Source organism: Tachypleus tridentatus, chromosome 7 (genome assembly GCF_004210375.1).
Source record: "Tachypleus tridentatus isolate NWPU-2018 chromosome 7, ASM421037v1, whole genome shotgun sequence".
Taxonomy (NCBI): Eukaryota; Metazoa; Arthropoda; class Merostomata; order Xiphosura; family Limulidae; genus Tachypleus; species Tachypleus tridentatus.
In genome coordinates, this window is record NC_134831.1 from 87,422,684 (window position 1) to 87,443,220 (window position 20,537).

The 20,537-nt window shown below is 34.1% G+C and overlaps 1 protein-coding gene and 1 long non-coding RNA gene across 3 annotated transcripts in view; both read left to right on the top strand.

The window, feature by feature from the left end:
- Nucleotides 1-20,537, top strand: part of LOC143256124 (exocyst complex component 6-like) — a 415,504-nt gene that overhangs the window by 255,778 nt on the left and 139,189 nt on the right. The gene's annotated exons all lie outside the window — the stretch shown is intronic.
- The window catches only part of LOC143256126 (uncharacterized), a 265,056-nt gene that overhangs the window by 32,944 nt on the left and 211,575 nt on the right, over nt 1-20,537 (top strand). The window lies entirely within an intron of this gene.

Consider the following 20,537-nt stretch of genomic DNA (forward strand, 5'->3'; position numbering starts at 1 on the left):
GTGAATTTATGTTGTAACTAGGGTTAACATTTTCTTACTTTATATAAAAAAATTCGAAATAATAGTATGTAGAATGTGATTCATGTAGTGAAATTATCTTGTTGCTGTTATGTAAAAGCACTGAATTTTTCATATTATAATCTTACCCTTCCTCTGAAACGGAGGACTTTAAACTTATGACTTTAATAACAAGAAGTAAATAATAAAACAATTAAAATGATTTTTATCAAATAGCCTGAAACTTTAGACAATTAAAAAGGTTTGTGAAACAGGAATTGGCCTATAAATTTAGTTAACACCACTGTGTTCTTAAGTAGCAAATCATATATTAAGAAGTTCTTTCAATTAACGTTTTCAGTGGGGTCGAACCCAACAGCTGTGTGGGTATGCGTCGTACTATACTTTATGGCCTAGGATCCGTTTAGTGTCCTCCATATTAATTGTATGCCCACACAGTATGGTGGGGATGAAGGTGAAGAGCGTGGGTTTATTGCATCAGGGTACTTCTACCGTCCAGGAGGAACCATTCTACTTTCAGTGACCTCCAAATATTCTAAAAGTAGAAAGAAAACATTTTTTTATTAGACTCATTTGTTAAAGTGCGATAAAATTGAGTGTTGTTGAAATTGGTGTTTTACGACTTCCGTTATCTACCACAAGAGGGAACAGTTCAATTTGTTCTTTCTTATTAACTGAGAAACTACTGTGTTTAGTCACACTTAATGTCTAAACGTGTTTTCAAGCATTGTAAGTCCGCAGACTAAGATATTTCTTAGCGTAACAATGATTTTGAAGTTACATCCACTTACTAGACTTGTTCATTGAAGAAACCAGTCTTCCCACTAGCACGGTGGTATGTCTGCGGCCTTACAATGCTTGAAAACAAGTTTAGATACTAAATGTAGGCTAAACACAGATAGCCCCTTTCCGCTTCTCAGTCAATAAAGAACAAATTGAACTTTCCTCCTCTAGTGGCAGTTAACTAAAGTACTAAAATACCAATTTCAACAAAATAAATTTTATCGTACTTTCAACAAATGAGTCTAATAAATAAAATACACGTTTTCTTTCTACCTTTAGAATATTTGGAGGCCAATGAAGGTGGAATGGTTCCTCCTACACGGTATAATACCCGGAGCGATGAACAAACGTTAACGAGACATTTCGAGAGACCACTCCACCTTCACCCAAAACTCAGTGTGTGTGTATACAATTGATGACCACATGGCAGGGTCATACAATTAATAAGGAGAACACTATACGGTTCCTAGGCTATGAAGTATAGTACCACGCATACCCACACAGCTGTTGGGTTCGATTACATTGAAAACGTTAATTAAAGAACTTTGCTTAATATATGATTTGCTACTAAAGAACACAGTGGTGTTAACTAAATTTACCAATTCCTGTTTCTAAACCTTTTAATCAGGTTATTTGATAAAATCATTTTAGTTGTTTTATTATTTACTTCTTTGTTATTAAAGTCAAGTTGTACATAAATTATTTATCTATTGAAAACACTATATGGGTTACATCATACACCTAAACTGCCCTGACATCCAGTGAAATGTGAATTACAGTCAGTAAATAAGATTAGTAATTATTAGAACAGGAGCTGTGAAGTTATTGTGTGCACATTTGTTATTTATTTTATTTCTACAAATAACTTTAATAATATGATAAAAGTATAATGTTATTATATTTTAATTACAATTTAATGTTTATTTGTCTTTCTGAATTATTTACTATAATATATGAAATATGCTATTAAGCAATCTACATTACATAAACTAATTGTGTAAAATCTCACTGGTTGAAGTATAATATTTATAATTGGTTAAAGATGTAATACTGAAGACATTTTACAATGTTATTCATTGTGACCAACACTTGTTTTAAAAGTACAGTTTTCTTTCATTGTTTCATGTTTATCTATATGGTGTAAGGAAGCAACATTGACCACGATATAATATTTCACATTGTTCGTATGTCATTTGAATAAATGGGAAGAGAAACATAGTGTTCTAATTAGTAGTTTTAAAATATAAAACACATTATTATACTTGTGTTGTGAATTGTTTGTATATTTCTTTTATCAGTCAGTAATTAAAATACCACCGGTATTGTTATTTGAACAATAAACAGAGATGCGAGGAATGTGAGAAAAGTATCACCTCTTGTCTATTGTTGGCTTTGTTCTTTCGAGGACTAGCCTGCAATGTGAGAAAGACAAAGATGAACTGCACAAAGAGATGGGTCGATATGCAAATAATTAAACGTGTCAAAAGATAGAAATAAATACATTTTCATAATATCTTATTATAAATGGAGCTGAAAGCTCATTCTAAATCCCATATTTAAAGGTTTTCTTGATAATTTGTATAGTAAATCTACATACACTCATGAAATACTGTTCAGTAGTGGTATAGATATGTCTGTGTATGATGATTTTTTTAACGATAAATTTAAGGTTTCATAATCTAATTGTATCAAAACCCATACTTAAAGTTCTTAATATAATTGTAAAATAATAAAATGATACTAGATGCATAATGAAAATATTCATCCCTGGATATCAATAAAGTAGTCAGTCTGGCATGTGTGTTGTTCAGACTTATTAATAAAGTAGTCAGTCAGTCATGTATGTTGTTTAGAAGTATCACTGAAGTAGTCAATCAGGCAGGGATGTTCATTCAAAAGTATCACTAAAGAAGTCAATCTGGTATGTATATTATTCAAAAGTATGACTAAAGTTGTCAATCAGGCATTATGTTGTTCAGAAGTATCAATAAAGTAGTCAGTCAGAACATATATGTTGTTCAAAGTATCACAAGTAGTCAAATAAACAGATATGTTGTTCACAAGTGTCACTAAAGTCACAAAGAGTGTATGTTGTTCAAAGTATCACCAAAGTATTCAATCAGGCATGTATATTGTTCAGAAGTATCAGAAGTAGTCAGTCACGTAATTAGTTTGTAGCACCAAAGCAAGAAATAAATACCGCACATTAATTGAAGTATCACAATAGCAACAACAGGCATGTATGTTGTTCAGAAGTATCAATAAAGTAGTCAGTCAGACATACATATATGTTGTTCAGAAGTATCACTGAAGTAGTCAACAAACAGATATGTTCTTCACAAGTGTCAGCCAACAGGCATATGTTGTTCAAAAGTACCACTAAAGGTCAATCAGGCATATGTTGTTCAGAAGTGTTACTAAAGTAGTCAATCAGTGTGATGTTATAATGGAAGCAGTAGTTGTCAATCAGGCATTATGTTGTTCAGAAGTATCAATAAAGTAGTCAGTCAGACATATATGTTGTTGAAAGTATCACTGAAGTAGTCAAATAAACAGATATGTTGTTCACAAGTGTCACTAAAGTCGTCAAAGAGGCATGTATGTTGTTCATAAGTTATCACCAAGTATTCAATCAGGCATGTATATTGTTCAGAAGTATCATGAAGTAGTCAGTCCGCAATTATGTTTTCAGAAGTATCATTAAAGTAGTCAGTCAGTCATGAATATTGTTCAGAAGTATCAATAAAGTAGTCAGTCAGGCGCTGTATGTTGTTCAGAGTATCAATAAAGTAGTCAGTCAGACATATATGTTGTTCGAAATATCACTGAAGTAGTCAAATAAACAGATATGTTCTTCACAAGTGTCACTAAAGGGTCAATCAAATAGGCAGGTATGTTGTTCAAAGTACCACTAAAGAGTCAATCAGGCATATATGTTGTTCAGAAGTGTTACTAAAGTAGTCAATCAGGCATTTATGTTTTGGAAGTATCATAAAGTTGTCAATCAGGCATTATGTTGTTCAGAAGTATCAATAAAGTAGTCAGTCAGACATATATGTTTGTTCGAAGAGTATCACTGAAGTAGTCAAATAGAAGCAGATATGTTGTTCACAAGATGTCACTAAAGTCAGTCAAATAGGCATGTATGTTTGTTCATAAAGTATCAATAAAGTATTCGAATCAGGTATGTGTGTTGTTCAGAAGTATTACTAAAGTAGTCAGTCCTGACATGTTTGTTGTTCAGAATATACTAAAGTAGTCAGTCAGACATGTATTTTGTTCATAAGTGTCACTAGTCAATCAGACAGGTATGTTGTTGAGGAAGAGTCACTAAAGTAGTCAATCAGGCATGTATGTTGTTCAGAAGTATCACAAAAGTAGTAACTTTAGAGAAGGTTATGTTGTTCAGAAGTAGTGAACCAGAACAGACGATATCTTGTTCAGAGTATCAGTAAATTAGTCAATCAGAGACATGTATGTTGTCCATTAGTATAACTGATGTAGTCAATCAGGCAGGTATATTGTTCAAAAGTATCACTAAAGAAGTCAATCTGCATGTATATTATTCAGAACTATCACTAAAGTAGTCAGTCAGACATGTGTCTTATTCAGAACATTTACTAAGGTAGTCAACCAGACATGTATGTTGTTCAGAAGAATTACTAAAGTAGTCAGTCAGGCATGTATGTTCTTCAGAAGTTTCACTAAAGTAGTCAATCAGGCATGTATGTTGTTCTGAAGTATCACTAAAGTAGTCAACGAGACATGTATGTTGTTCAGAAGTATCACTAAAGTAGTCAACGAGACATGTATGTTGTTCAGAAGTATCACTAAAGTAGTCAAACAGGCGTGTATGGTGTTCAGAAGTATAACTAAACTAGTGAATGAGACTTGAATATTGTTCAGAAGTATCACTAAAGTCAGTCACTCAGACAGGGTATGTTGTTCAGAACAGTCATTAAAGTAGTCAATCAGGCAGGTGTGTTTGTTCAGAAGTATCACTATAGTAGTCAACCAGACACGAATGTTGTTCAGAAGTATCACTAAAGTAGTCAATCAGGCATGTATGTTTTTCAGAAGTATCAATAAAGTAGTCAGTCAGACATGTATCTTGTTCAGAAGTATCACTAAGGTAGTGAAACAGACAGGTATGTTGTTCATAACTATCACTAAAGTAGTCAAATAGGCATGTATGTTGTTCAGAAGTATCAATAAAGTAGTCAGTCAGACATGTATCTTGTTCAGAACAATAACTAAGGTAGTCCACCATACATGTATGTTGTTCAGAAGAATTACTAAAGTAGTCAGTCAGGCATGTATGTTCTTCAGAAGTATTAGTAATAATATAGTCAGTCAGGCATATATTGTTTAGAAGTACCCCAAAAGAGTAGTCAATCGGGGCATGTATGTTCTTCAGAAGTTTCACTAAAGTAGTCAATCAGGCATGTATGTTGTTCTGAAGTATCACTAAAGTAGTCAACGAGACATGTATGTTGTTCAGAAGTATCACTAAAGTAGTCAACCAGACGTGTATGTTTTTAAGTTATATCACTAAAGTAGTATATCTGACATGTATGTTATTCAGAAGTATCAGTATAGTAGTCAATAAGGCATGTAGGTTGTTCAGAAGTATCACAAAAGTAGTAAATCAGGCAGGTATGTTGTTCAGAAGTATCAGTAGATTAGTCAACCAGACATGTATGTTGTTCATTAGTATCAGTGAAGTAGTCAATCAGGCAGGTATGTTGTTCCAAAGTATCACCAAAGAAGTCAATCTGGTATGTATATTATTCAAAGTATGACTAAAGTAATCAATCAGGCATATATGTTGTTCAGAAGTGTCACTAAAGTAGTCAATCAGGCATTTATGTTTGGAAGTAGCAGTAAAGTTGTCAATCAGGCATTATGTTGTTCAGAAGTATCAATAAAGTAGTCAGTCAGACATATATGTTGTTCGAAAGTATCACTGAAGTAGTCAAATAAACGGATGTGTTGTTCACAAGTGTCACTAAAGTCGTCAAATAGGCATGTATGTTATTCATAAGTATCAATAAAGTATTCAATCAGGTATGTGTGTTGTTCAGAAGTATTACTAAAGTAGTCAGTCAGACATGTTTGTTGTTCAGGAAGTATTACTAAATTAGTCAGTCAGGCATGTATGTTCTTCAGAAGTATTACTAAAGTAGTCAGTCAGACATGTATTTTGTTCATAAGTGTCACTAGTCAATCAGACAGGTATGTTGTTGAGAAGAGTCACTAAAGTAGTCAATCAGTAGGCATGTATGTTGTTCAGAAGTATCACAAAAGTAGTAACTAAGAAAGGTATGTTGTTCAGAAGTAGTGAACCAGACACGTATCTTGTTCAGAAGTATCAGTAGATTAGTCAACCAGAGACATGTATGTTGTCCATTAGTATAACTGAAGTAGTCAATCAGGCAGGTATATTGTTCAAAAGTATCACTAAAGAAGTCAATCTCGCATGTATATATTATTCAGAACTATCACTAAAGTAGTCAGTCAGACATATGTCTTGTTCAGAACATTTACTAAGGTAGTCAACCAGACATGTATGTTGTTCAAAAGAATTACTAAAGTAGTCAGTCAGGCATGTATGTTCTTCAGAAGTTTCACTAAAGTAGTCAATCAGGCGTGTTTATGTTGTTCAGAGGTATCACTAAAGTAGTCAAGCCAGACATGTATGTTGTTCAGAAGTATCACTAAAGTAGTCAAGCAGACGCATGTATGGTGTTCAGAAGTATAACTAAACTAGTGAATGAGACTTGAATATTGTTCAGTAGTAAAACTACCAGTAGTCACTCAGACAGGTATGTTGTTAAAACAGTCATTAAAGTAGTCAATCAGGCAGGTGTGTTGTTCAGAAGTATCACTATTGTAGTCAACCAGACGTGTATGGTGTTCAGAAGTATAACTAAACTAGTGAATGAGACTTGAATATTGTTCAGTAGTATCACTAAAGTAGTCACTCAGACAGGTATGTTGTTCAGAAGAGTCACTAAAGTAGTCAATCAGGCATGTATATTATTCAGAAGTATCACTAAAGTAGTCAATCAGGCATGTATATTTTTTCAGAAGTATCAATAAAGAAGTCAGTCAGACATGTATCTTGTTCAGAAGTATCACTATGGTAGTGAAACAGACAGGTATGTTGTTCATAACTATCACTAAAGTAGTCAATCAGGCAGGTATGTTGTTCAGAAGAATTACTAAAGTAGTCAGTCAGGCATGTATGTTCTTCAGAAGTATTAGTAAAGTAGTCAGTCAGGCATATATGTTGTGTAGAAGTATCCTTAAATTAGTCAATCAGGCATGTATGTTGTTCAGAAGTATCACTGAGGTAGTCAATCAGGCATGTATGTTGTTCAGAAGTATCAATAAAGTAGTTAATCTGGGATATATGTTGTTCAGAAGTATCACTAAAGAAGTCAATCTCGCATGTATATTATTCAGAAGTATCACTAAAGTAGTCAATCAGGCATTATGTTGTTCAGAAGAATTACTAAGGTAGTCAACCAGACATGTATATTGTTCAGAAGTATCAATAAAGTAGTCAGTCTGGCATGTGTGTTGTTCAGACTTATTAATAAAGTAGTCCTCAGGTCATGTATGTTATTCAAAAGAGTATGACTAAAGTAGTCAATCAGGCATGTATGTTTTCAGAAGTATCACTAAAGTAGTCAATCAGGCATTTATGTTGTTTAGAAGTATCAGTAAAGTTGTCAATCAGGCATTATGTTGTTCAGAAGTATCAGTATAGTATTCAGTCTGACATGTATTTTGTTCAGAAGTATCACTAAAGTAGTCAATCAGGCATTTATGTTGTTTGAAAGTATCAGTAAAGTAGTCAATCAGACAGGTATGTTGTTCAGAAGTATCACTAAAGTAGTCAATCAGGCATTTATGTTGTTTGGAAGCATCAGTAAAGTAGTCAATCAGGCATTATGTTCTTAAGAAGTATCAATAAAGTAGTCAGTCAGACATATATGTTGTTCGAAGTATCACTGAAGTGTCGTCAAATAGGCATGTATGTTGTTCAGAAGTATCAATAAAGTAGTCAATCAGGTATGTGTATTGTTCATAAGTATCAATAAAGCAGTCAATCACCGTATGTAGAATGTTGTTCATAAAGTATCAATAAAGTATTCAATCAGGTATGTGTGTGTTGTTCAGAAGTATTACTAAAGTCAGTCAGGCATGTATGTTCTTCAGAAGTATTACTAAAGTAGTCAGTCAGACATGTATTTTTGTCTATAAGTATCACTAGTCAATCATCAGGGAGGTAGGTTTGTTGAAGAGTCACTAAAGTAGTCAATCAGGTATGTATGTCTTGAAGAAGTATCAAACAAAGTAGTAACTAAGAAAGGTATATGTTGTTCAGAGAAAAGTGAACCAGACACATATCTTGTTCAGAAGTATCAGTAGATTAGTCAACCAGACATGTATGTTGTCCATTAGTATAACTGAAGTAGTCAATCAGGCAGGTATATTGTTCAAAAGTATCACTAAAGAAGTCAATCAGGCGTATGTATTATTCAGATCTATCACTAAAGTAGAAAGTCAGGACATGTGTCTTGTTCAGAACATTTACTAAGGTAGTCAATCAGGCATGTATATGTTGTTCAGAAGTATTACTAAAGTAGTCAGTCAGGCATGTATGTTGTTCAGAAGTTTCACTAAAGTAGTCAATCAGGCATGTATGTTATTCTGAAGTATCACTAAAGTAGTCAAGAGACATGTATGTTGTTCAGAAGTATCACCAAAGTAGTCACTCAGACGTGTATGGTGTTCAGAAGTATAACCAACCTAGTGAATGAGACTTGAATATTGTTCAGTAGTATCACTAAAGTGAAGTCATTCAGACAGATATTGTTGTTCAGAACATATCATTAAAGTAGTCAATCAGGCAGGTGTGTTGTTCAGAAGTATCACTATATAGTAGTCAACCAGAACCGCGAATGTTGTTCAGAGAGTATCACAAAAAGTAGTAAATCAGGCAGGTATGTTGCTCATTGGTATCAACTGAAGTAGTCAATCAGGCAGGAATGTTGTTCAAAAGTATCACTAAAGAAGTCAATCTGGCATGTATATTATTCAGAAGTATCACTAAAGTAGTCAATCAGGCATGTGTATGTTTTCAGAAGTATCACTAAAGAAGTCAAGTCAGACATGTATCTTGTTCAGAAGTATCACTAAGGTAGTGAAAAACAGACAGGTATGTTGTTCATAACTATCACTAAAGTAGTATCAATCAGGCAGGTATGTTGTTCAGAAGAATTACTAAAGTAGTCAGTCAGGAATATATGTTCTTCAGAAGTATTAGTAAAGTAGTCAGTCAGGCATATATGTTGTGTAGAAGTATCCTTATCTTAGTCAATCAGGCATGTATGATGTTCAAAAGTTCCACCAGTGAAATCAATCAGTAGCATGTATGTTATTGTTCAAAAGTATCACCAGAGTAGTCAAATAAACAGGATGTGTTTGTTCACAAGAATGTCACTAAAGAATCGTCAACATATAGGTATGTTGTTCATAAGTATCAATAAAGTATTCAATCAGGTAGCATGTGTATTGTTCAGAAGTATTACTAAAGTGAAGTCAGTCAGACAGGTTTGTTTATGTCAGTAAGTATTACCAAGTTAGTCAGTCAGGCATGTATGTTCTTCAGAAGTATTACTAAAGTAGTCAATCAGACATGTATTTTGTTCATAAGTGTCATTGTACTCAATCAGACAGGTATGTTGTTCAGAAGAGTCACTAAAGTAGTCAATCAGGCATGTATGTTGTTCAGAAGTATCACAAAAGTAGTAACTAAGAAAGATATGTTTGTTCAGTAGTAGTGAAACCAGACACGTATGTTGTTCAGAAGTATCAGTAGATTAGTCAATCAGACATGTATGTTGTCCATTTGTATAACTGAAGAGTAGTCAATCAGGCAGGTATATTGTTCAAAAGTATCACTAAAGAAGTCAATCTCGCATGTATATTATTCAGAACTATCACTAAAGTAGTCAGTCAGACATGTATCTTGTTCAGAACATTTACTAAGGTAGTCAACCAGACATGTATGTTGTTCAAAAGAATTACTAAAGTAGTCAGTCAGGCATGTATGTTCTTCAGAAGTTTCACTAAAGTAGTCAATCAGGCATGTATGTTGTTCTGAAGTATCACTAAAGTAGTCAAAGAGATATGTATGTTATTCAGAGTAGTATCACTAAAGTAGTCAATCAGGCATTTATTGTTGTTTGAAAGTATCAGTAAAGTAGTCAATCAGACAGGTATGTTCAGAGTGTATCACTAAAGTAGTCAATCAGGCATTTATGTTGTTTGGAAGCATCAGTAAAGTAGTCAATCAGGCATTATGTTGTTCAGAAGTATCATCAAAGTAGTCAGTCAGACATATATGTTGTTCAGAAGTATCAACTGAAGTCAGTCAAATAGGCATGTATATTGTTCAGAAGTATCAATAGTGCAATCAATCAGGTATGTGATGTTGTTCAGAAGTATCAATAAAGAAATCAATCAGGTATGTGTGTTGTTCATAAGAGTATCAATAAAGTAGAAATCAATCAGGTATGTGTGTTGTTCAGAAGTATCACCAGCGAAGTCAGTCAGGTCATGTGTTGTTGTTCAGAAATATTACTAAAGAAGTAGTCAGTCAGGCATGTATGTTGTTCAGAAGAGTATTACTAAAGTAGTCAGTCAGTGATCCATATTTTGTTCATAAGTGTCACTAATCAACAGAATGGTATGTTGTTGAGAGTAGTCACTAAAGTAGTCAATCAGAAGAATTATGTATGTTGTTTAGAAGTATCACTAAACTAATGAATGAGACTTGAATATTGTTCAGTAAGTATCACTAAAGTAGTCACTCAGACAGGTATGTTGTTCATAAGTTTCACTAAAGTAGCCAACCAGACATGTATGTTTTCAGGATATATCACTAAAGTAGTCAATCTGACATGTATGTTGTTCAGAAGTATCAGTATAGTAGTAGACAATAAGGCATGTAGGTTATTCAGAAGTATCACCAAAGTAGTCAATCAGGCAGTATGTAGTTGTTCAGAAGTATCACAAAAGTAGTAAATCAGGCAGGTATGTTGTTCAGAAGTATCAGTAGATTAGTCAACCAGACATGTATGTTGTTCATTAGTGTCACTAAAGTAGTCAATCAGGCAGGTATGTTCAAAAAAGTATATCACTAAAGAAGTCAGTACAGTATGTATATTATTCAAAAGAATGACTAAAGCAGTCAATCAGGCATGTATGTTGTTCAGAAGGTGTCACTAAAGTAGTCAATCAGGCATTTATGTTTGGAAGTATCAGTAAAGTAGTCAATCAGGCATTATGTTGTTCAGAAGTATCAATAAAGTAGTCAGTCAGACATATATGTTGTCTGAAGTATCACTGAAGTAGTCAAATGAACAGATATGTTGTTCAGAAGAATGTCACTAAAATGCGTCAAACAGGACATGTATGTTGTTCATTAACCATATCACAAAAAGTATTCAATCAGGCATGTATATTGTTTCAGAAGTATCATGAAGTAGTCAGTCAGGAATTATGTTTTCAGAAGTATCATTAAAGTAGTCAATCAGGCATGAATGTTGTTCAAGTATCAATAAAGTAGTCAGTCAGGCATGTATGTTGTTCAGAAGTATCAATAAAGTAGTCAGTCAGACATGTATGTTGTTCAGAAGTATCACTCACTAAGTAGTCAATCAGGCATTTATGTTGTTTAGAAGTATCAATAAAGTAGTCAGTCAGTAGGCATATATGTTGTTAGAAGTATCAATAAAGTAGTCAGTCAGACATGTATGTTGTTCAGAAGTATCACTAAAGAATTCAATCTCGCATGTATATTATTCAGAACTATCACTAAAGTAGTCAGTCAGACATGTATCTATCTTCAGAAGCAATAACTAAGGTAATCCACCATACATGTATGTTGTTCAGAAGAATTACTAGTGTAGTCAGTCAGGCATTATATGTTCTTCAGAAGTATTAGTAATGTAGTCAAGTCAGGCATATATGTTGTTTAGAAGTACCCCAAAAGAGTAGTCAATCAGGCATGTATGTTGTTCAGAAGTTTCAACTAAAGTAGTCAATCAGGCATGTATGTTGTTCTGAAGTACCACTAAAGTAGTCCTTGAAGACATGTATGTTATTCAGAAGTATCACTAAAGTAGTCAACCAGACGTGTATGAGGTTCAGAAGTACAACTAAACTAGTGAATGAGACTTGAATATTGTTCAGTAGTATCACTAAAGTAGTCCTCCAGACATGGTATGTTATTCAGAAGAGTCACTAAAGTAGTCAATCAGGCAGGTATGTTTGTTCATAAGTTTCACTAAAGTAGCCAACGAGACATGTATGTTTTAGAGATTGTATCACTAAAAGAGTAGTCAGATCTGACGTAGTTATGTTTATTCAGAAGTATCCAGTATAGTAGTCAATCAGGCATGTATGTTGTTCAAAAGTATCACTAAAGTAGTCAATCAGGCAGTTGTGTTGTTCAGAAGTATCTCAATAGTAGTCAACCAGACATGTATGTTGTTCATTAGTATCACTGAAGAAGTCAATCAGGCAGGTATGTTGTTCAAATACCACTAAAGAAGTCAATCTGGTATGTATATTATTCAAAAGGTATGACTAAAGTAGTCAATCAGGCATATATGTTGTTCAGAACTTCAAGTACTAAAGAAGTAGTCAATCAGGCATTTATGTTTGGAAGTATCATAAAGTTGTCAATCAGGCATTATGTTGTTCAGAAGTATCACTAAAGTAGTCAATCAGACGTATATGTTGTTCAAGAGTGTATCATAAGTAGTCAATCTGGCGGATATATTGTTCTGATGACACTGCTAAAGTCGTCAGTTAGGCATGTATGTTGTTCAAAGCAGTTTGACCAAAGTATTTAATCAGAGCATCAATGTTTGAAAATGTTCAGAAAATGGTGTTACACTAAAGTAGTCAACCAAAGCATTTATGCTGTTCAGAAGGATCATAAAGTAATCAATGAGGCAGTATGTCAAACAGAGTATCAGTGTCACTATTCACTCAATAGTATGGCGTTTCTGATTCCAGAGAGGATCACTAAAGAAGTAGTCAATCAGGCGTGTTATGTTGTTCAGAAGATCATTAGTAAAATGTGAAGTCAATAAAGACAGGTATGTTTGTTTCTACCAGAAATTATCAGTTTAAAGAGTAATCAGTCAGGCATTTATGTTGTTTGGGAAGCATCACTTGGTATCAGTAATAGTCAATCAGGTGTGTATGTTGTTCAGAAGCACAGTTATCAACAATAAAGTAATCGGTCAGACATATATGTTGTTCGAAAGTATCAGTTCAAAATTAAGTCCAATAGGCATGTATGTTGTTCAGAAGTATCAATAAAATAGTCAATCAGGCATGAGTGCAGTTCATAAGAGTTTCAACGCGAGGCATTAGTTCAATCAGTGCAATATGTTCAGGCAATCACGTTAAAGCATGATGAGAAGTATCTCAAAGATCACAGGTATGTTCGTCATGCTGAAAATGTCCAAGGTATAACCACTAAGTATTTGGTCTGTCATGTGGCATTGCTCAAGAATATCAGGCATGTGAGTCTGTCGCAGCATGTTATGTTGTCCACAGGTTCCACACTACCAATCCAGTCAAAATCACATGAACATGCAACATGAAACTTCTGTTGTCCAGTTCAGGCATGTATGTCATCCAGAGTTGTCACTAAAGTAGTCAATCAGGCATGTATGTTGTTTAGAAGTATCACTAAAGTAGTGAATCAGACTTGTATATTGTTCAGTAGTATCACTCAAAGTAGTCACTCAGATTCAGTATGTTGTTCATGTCGTTTCACTAAAGTAGCACAACCAGAACATGTATATTGTTTTAAGTTATATCACCAAGTAGTCAATCTGATACATGTATGTTATTCAGAAGTATCAGTATAGTAGTCAATCAGGCATGTATGTTATTCAGAAGTATCACTAAAGTAGTCAATCAGGCAGTTGTGTTGTTCAGAAGTATCACAAAAGTAGTAAATCAGGCAGGTATGTTGTTCAGTATCAGTAGATTAGTCAACCAGACATGTATGTTGTTCATTAGTATCACTGAAGTAGTCAATCAGGCAGGTATGTTGTTCAAAGTATCACTAAAGTAGTCAATCTGGTATGTATATTGTTCAAAAGTATCACTAAAGTAGTCAATCAGGCATGTATGTTGTTCAGAAGTGTCACTAAAGTAGTCAATCAGGCATTTGTGTTTGAAGTATCAGTAAAGTAGTCAATCAGGCATTATGTTGTTCAGAAGTATCAATAAAGTAGTCAGTCAGACATATATGTTGTTCGAAAGTATCACTGAAGTAGTCAAATAAACAGATATGTTGTTCAGAAGTATCACTAAAGGTAGTCAAATCAGGCATGTATGTTGTTCATAAGTATCACCAAAGTATTCAATCAGGCATGTATATTGTGTCAGAAGTATCATGAAGTAGTCAGTCACGAATGTATGTTTTTCAGAAGTATCATTAAAGTAGTCAGTCAGGCATGAATATTGTTCAGAAGTATCAATAAAGTAGTCAGTCAGGCATGTATGTTGTTCTAAGAAGTATCAATAAAGTAGTTAATCAGACATGTATGTTGTTCAGAAGTATCACTAAAGTAGTCAATCAGGCATTTATGTTGTTCAGAAGTATCAATAAAGTAGTCAGTCAGGCATGTATGTTGTTCAGAAGTATCAATAAAGTAGTCAGTCAGACATGTATGTTGTTCAGAAGTATCACTAAAGAAGTCAATCTCGCATGTATGTTATTCAGAACTATCACTAAAGTAGTCAGTCAGACATGTATGTTGTTCAGAACAATAACTAAGGTAGTCCAATCATACATGTATGTTGTTCAGAAGAATTCACTAAAGTAGTCAAATCAGGCATGTATGTTCTTCAGAAGTATTATTAGTAATGTAGTCAGTCAGGCATATATGTTGTTTAGAAGTACCCCAAAAGAGAAGTCAATCAGGCATGTATGTTGTTCAGAAGTTTCACTAAAGTAGTCAATCAGGCATGTATGTTGTTCTGAAGTATCACTAAAGTAGTCAACGAGACATGTATGTTGTTCAGAAGTATCACTAAAGTAGTCAACCAGATCGTATGTTGTTCAGAAGTATCAACTAAAGTAGTCAATCAGGATCTGTATATTGTCAGTAGTATCACTAAAGTAGTCATCAGACAGGTATGTTGTTCAGAAGTATCACTAAAGTAGTCAATCAGGCAGGTATGTTGTTCATAAGTTTCACTAAAGTAGTCAACCAGACATGTATGTTGTTCAGAAGTATCAGTATGAGTAGTCAATCAGGCATGTATGTTGTTCAAGAAGTATCACTAAAGTAGTCAATCAGGCAGTTGCAGTGTTGTTCAGAAGTATCACTAAAGTAGTCAACCAGACATGTATGTTGTTCATTAAGTATCACTAAAGTAGTCAATCAGGCAGGTATGTTGTTCAAAGTATCACTAAAGAAGTCAATCAGGTATGTATATTGTTCAAAAGTATCACTAAAGTAGTCAATCAGGCATATATGTTGTTCAGAAGTATCACTAAAGTAGTCAATCAGGCATTTGTGTTTGGAAGTATCACTAAAGTTGTCAATCAGGCATTATGTTGTTCAGAAGTATCAATAAAGTAGTCAGTCAGACATATATGTTGTTCAAAGTATCACTGAAGTAGTGAAATAAACAGATATGTTGTTCAGAAGTATCACTAAAGTAGTCAATAGGCATGTATGTTGTTCATAAGTATCAATAAAGTATTCAATCAGGCATGTGTTGTTCAGAGTATCACTAAAGTAGTCAGTCAGACATGTTTGTTGTTCAGAAGTATTACTAAAGTAGTCAGTCAGGCATGTATGTTGTCTCAGAAGTATCACTAAAGTAGTCAGTCAGGTATGTATTTTGTTCATAAAGTATCACTAAAGTAGTCAATCAGACAGGTATGTTGTTCAGAAGATCACTAAAGTAGTCAATCAGGCATGTATGTTTGTTCAGAAGTATCACAAAAGTAGTAACTGAGAAAGGTATGTTGTTCAGAAGTAGTAAAGAACCAGACATGTATGTTGTTCAGAAGTATCAGTAGATTAGTCAATCAGACATGTATGTTGTTCATTAGTATAACTAAAGTAGTCAATCAGGCAGGTATATTGTTCAAAAGTATATCACTAAAGAAGTCAATCTCGCATGTATATTATTCAGAAGTATCACTAAAGTAGTCAGTCAGACATATATGTTGTTGAGAGAATATCACTGAAGTAGTCAAATAAACAGATATGTTGTTCAGAAAGTATCACTAAAGTAGTCAAATAGGCATGTATGTTTGTTCATAATGTATCAATAAAGTAGTCAATCAGGTATGTGTGTGTTGTTCAGAAGTATTACTAAAGTTAGTCAGTCTGACATGTTTGTTGTTCAGAAGTATCACTAAAGTAGTCAGTCAGGCATGTATGTTGTTCAGAAGTATTACTAAAGTAGTCAGTCACACGGCGATATTTTGTTCATAAGTATCACTCAGTCAATCAGACAGGTATGTTGTTCAGAAAGATCACTAAAGTAGTCAATCAGGCATGTATGTTGTTCAGAAGTATCACAAAAGTAGTAACTAAGAAAGGTATGACTTGTTCAGAAGTAGTGAACCAGACAGCATATGTTGTTCAGAAGTATCAGTAGAATTAGTCAACGAGACATGTTGTCCATTAGTATCACTAGCGAATAAATCAGGCAGGTATGTTGTTCAAAGGTATCACAAAAGAAGTCAATCTCGCATGTATATTGTTCAGAAGATCTATCACTAAAGTAGTCAGTCAGACATGTGTGTTGTTTCAGAACATTACTAAAGTAGTCAACCAGACATGTATGTTGTTCAGAAGAATTACTAAAGTAGTCAGTCAGGCATAGTTCATGTTGTTCCAGTTTCACTAAAGTAGTCAATCCAGGCATGCTTATGTTGTTCAGAAGTATCACTATCAAAGTAGTCAATCGAGATTATGTATGTTGTCAGAAGTATCACTAAAGTAGTCAATCAGACGGTGTTGTTCAGAAGTATAACTAAAGTAGTCAATCAGACATGTATGTTGTTCAGAAGTATCACTAAAGTAGTCACTCAGACAGGTAATGTTGTTCAGAAATAGCCACAGTGAGTAGAAATAATCAGGCAGGTATGTTGTTCAGTATCACTAAAGTAGTCAACCAGATATGTATGTTGTTCAGAAGTATCAACAACAAAAGTAGTAAATCAGGCAGGTATGTTGTGTTCATTAGTATCACTGAAGTAGTCAATCAGGCAGGTATGTTGTTCAAAAGTATCACTAAAGTAGTCAATCAGGCATGTATATTGTTCAGAAGTATCACTAAAGTAGTCAATCAGGCATGTATTTGTTCAGAAGTATCAATAAAGTAGTCAGTCAGACATGTATGTTGTTCAGAAGTATCACTAAAGGTAGTGAAACAGACAGGTATGTTGTTCATAAGTATCACTAAAGTAGTCAATCAGGCAGCAGTATGTTGTTCAGAAGAATAGGCTACTAAAGTAGTCAAAATGTAGGCATATATGTTGTTCAGAAGTATTAGTAAAGTAGTCAGTCAGGCATATATGTTGTGTAGAAGTATCCTTATCTTAGTCAATCAGGCATGTATGTTGTTCAAAGTTCCACTAAAGTAGTCAATCAGGCATGTATGTTGTTCAGAAGTATCACTAAAGTAGTCAATCAGACATGTATGTTGTTCAGAAGTATCACTAAAGTAGTCAGTCAATCAGGCATGTATGTTGTTCAGAAGTATCACTAAAGTAGTCAACCAGGCTTTATATGTTGTTCAGAAGTATCAGTAAAAGTAGTCAATCAGGCAGGTATGTTGTTCAGAAGTATCACTAAAGTAGTCAATCAGGCGTTTATGTTGTTCAGAAGTATCACTAAAGTAGTCAATCAGGCATTATGTTGTTAAGAAGTATCAATAAAGTAGTCAGTCAGACATATATGTTGTTCAAAGTATCACTGAATGTAGTCAAATAGTGCATGTATGTATGTTGTTCAGAAGTATCAATAAAGTAGTCAGTCAGGCATGTATGTTGTTCAGAACAATAACTAAGGTAGTCAACCATACATGTATGTTGTTCAGAAGTATTACTAAAGTAGTCAGTCAGGGCATGTATGTTGTTCAGAAGTATTAGTAATATAGTCAGTCAGGCATATATGTTGTTTAGAAGTAACCCAAAGAGTAGTCAATCAGGCATATGTGTAAGTTCAGAAGTATCACTAAAGTAGTCGTCAATCAGGCATGTATGTTGTTCAGAAGTATCACTAAAGTAGTCAACAGACATGAATGTTGTTCAGAAGTATCACCAAGTAGTCAACCAGGCAGCAGTATGTTGTTCAGAAGTATAACTAAAGTAGTCAATCAGACATGTATATTGTTCAGAAGTATCACTAAAGTAGTCAATCAGACAGGTATGTTGTTCAGAAGTTTCACTAAAGTAGTCAACCAGACATGTATGTTTTTTTAAGTTATATCACTAAAGTAGTCAATCAGACATGTATGTTGTTCAGAGAGTATCAGTAAAGTAGTCAATAAGGCATGTATGTTGTTCAGAAGTATCACAAAAGTAGTAAATCAGGCAGGTATGTTGTTCAGAAGTATCAGTAGATTAGTCAACCAGACATGTATGTTGTTCATTAGTATCACTGAAGTAGTCAATCAGGCATGTATGTTGTTCAGAAGTATCACTAAAGAAGTCAATCTGGTATGTATATTATTCAAAAGTATCACTAAAGTAGTCAATCAGGCATGTATGTTGTTCAGAAGTATCACTAAAGTAGTCAATCAGGCATTTATGTTTGTGAAGTATCAGTAAAGTAGTCAATCAGGCATTATGTTGTTCAGAAGTATCACTAAAGTAGTCAGTCAGGAGAGATATATGTTGTTCAGAAGTATCACTGAAGTAGTCAAATAAACAGATATGTTGTTCTTCACAAGTATCACTAAAGTAGTCAAATCAGGCATGTATGTTGTTCATAAGTATCACCAAAGTAGTCAATCAGGCATGTATGTTGTTCAGAAGTATCAATAAAGTAGTCAGTCAGGAATTATGTTGTTCAGAAGTATCATTAAAGTAGTCAGTCAGGCATGTATGTTGTTCAGAAGTATCAATAAAGTAGTCAGTCAGGCATGTATGTTGTTACAGAAGTATCAATAAAGTAGTCAGTCAGGCATGTATGTTGTTCAGAAGTATCACTAAAGTAAGCGGGTAATCAGGCATTTATGTTGTTCAGAAGTATCACTAAAGTAGTCAATCAGGCATTATGTTGTTCGTAAAAGTATCACTGAAGTAGTCAAATAAACAGATATGTTGTTCATAAGAAGTATCACTAAAGTAGAAATCAGGCATGTATGTTGTTCAGAAGTATCACTAAAGAAGTCAATCAGGCATGTATGTTGTTCAGAACAATAACTTCAGGTATGTATATTGTTCAGAAGTATCACTAAAGTAGTCAGTCAATAGTAGTCAGGCATGTATGTTGTTCAGAAGTATCACTAAGGTAGTCCATCAGGCATGTATGTTGTTCAGAAGTATCACTAAAGTAGTCAATCAGGCATGTATGTTGTTCAGGCATGTATGTTGTTGTTCATTATCACTAAAGTAGTCAGAAGTTGTTTATTACTAATGTAGTCAGTTGTGGGCATATATGTTGTTCAGAAGTACCCCAAAAAAGTAGTCAATCAGGCATGTATGTTGTTCAGAAGTATCTACCAGTACAGAATCAGGCATGTATGTTGTCTTGTGAAGATCACTAAAGTAGTCAATCAGGCATGTATGTTGTTCAGAAGTATCACTAAAGTAGTCAATCAGGCATGTATGTTGTTGAAGTAGTAAAGAGTAGTCAATCAGGCAGTATGTTTGTCTCAGTATAGTAGTCAATCAGGCATGTATGTTGTTCAAAAGTACTCAGTAGTCAACCAGGCATGTATCATTTGTTCAGAAGTATCACTAAAGTAGTCAGGTATGTTGTTCAGAAGTACTATCAAGCAGGTATGTTGTTCAGAAGTATCACTAATTCTAGTCAATCAGGCATGTATGTTGTTCAGAAGTATCACTAAAGTAGTAAGTCAGGCATGTATGTTGTTCAGAAGTATCACTAAAGTAGTCAATCAGTAGCAGTTATGTTGTTTGTGAAGTATCACCATAGTAGTCAACCAGGCATGTATGTTGTTCTGCAGCCAGCCACGTGAAATCACAGGCATATATGTTTGTTCAAAGTATCACTGAAGTAGTCAAATAGGCAGGTATGTTGTTCAGAAGTATCATTAAAGTAGTCAAATCAGGCATGTATGTTGTTCAGAAGTATCACTAAAGTAGTCAATCAGGCATGTATGTTGTTCAGAAGTATCACCAAAGTAGTCAATCAGGCATTTGTGTTGTTCAGAAGCATCACTAAAGTAGTCATCAGGCATGTATGTTGTTCAGAAGTATCACTAAAGTAGTCAGTCAGGCATGTATGTTGTTCAAAGTATCAATAAAAGTAGTCATCAGGCATGTATGTTGTTCAGAAGTATCACTAAAGTAGTCAATCAGGCATGTATGTTGTTCAGAAGTATCAATAAAGTAGTCAGTCAGACATGTATGTTGTTCAGAAGTATCACTAAAGTAGTCAGTCAGGCATGTATGTTGTTCAGAAGTATCA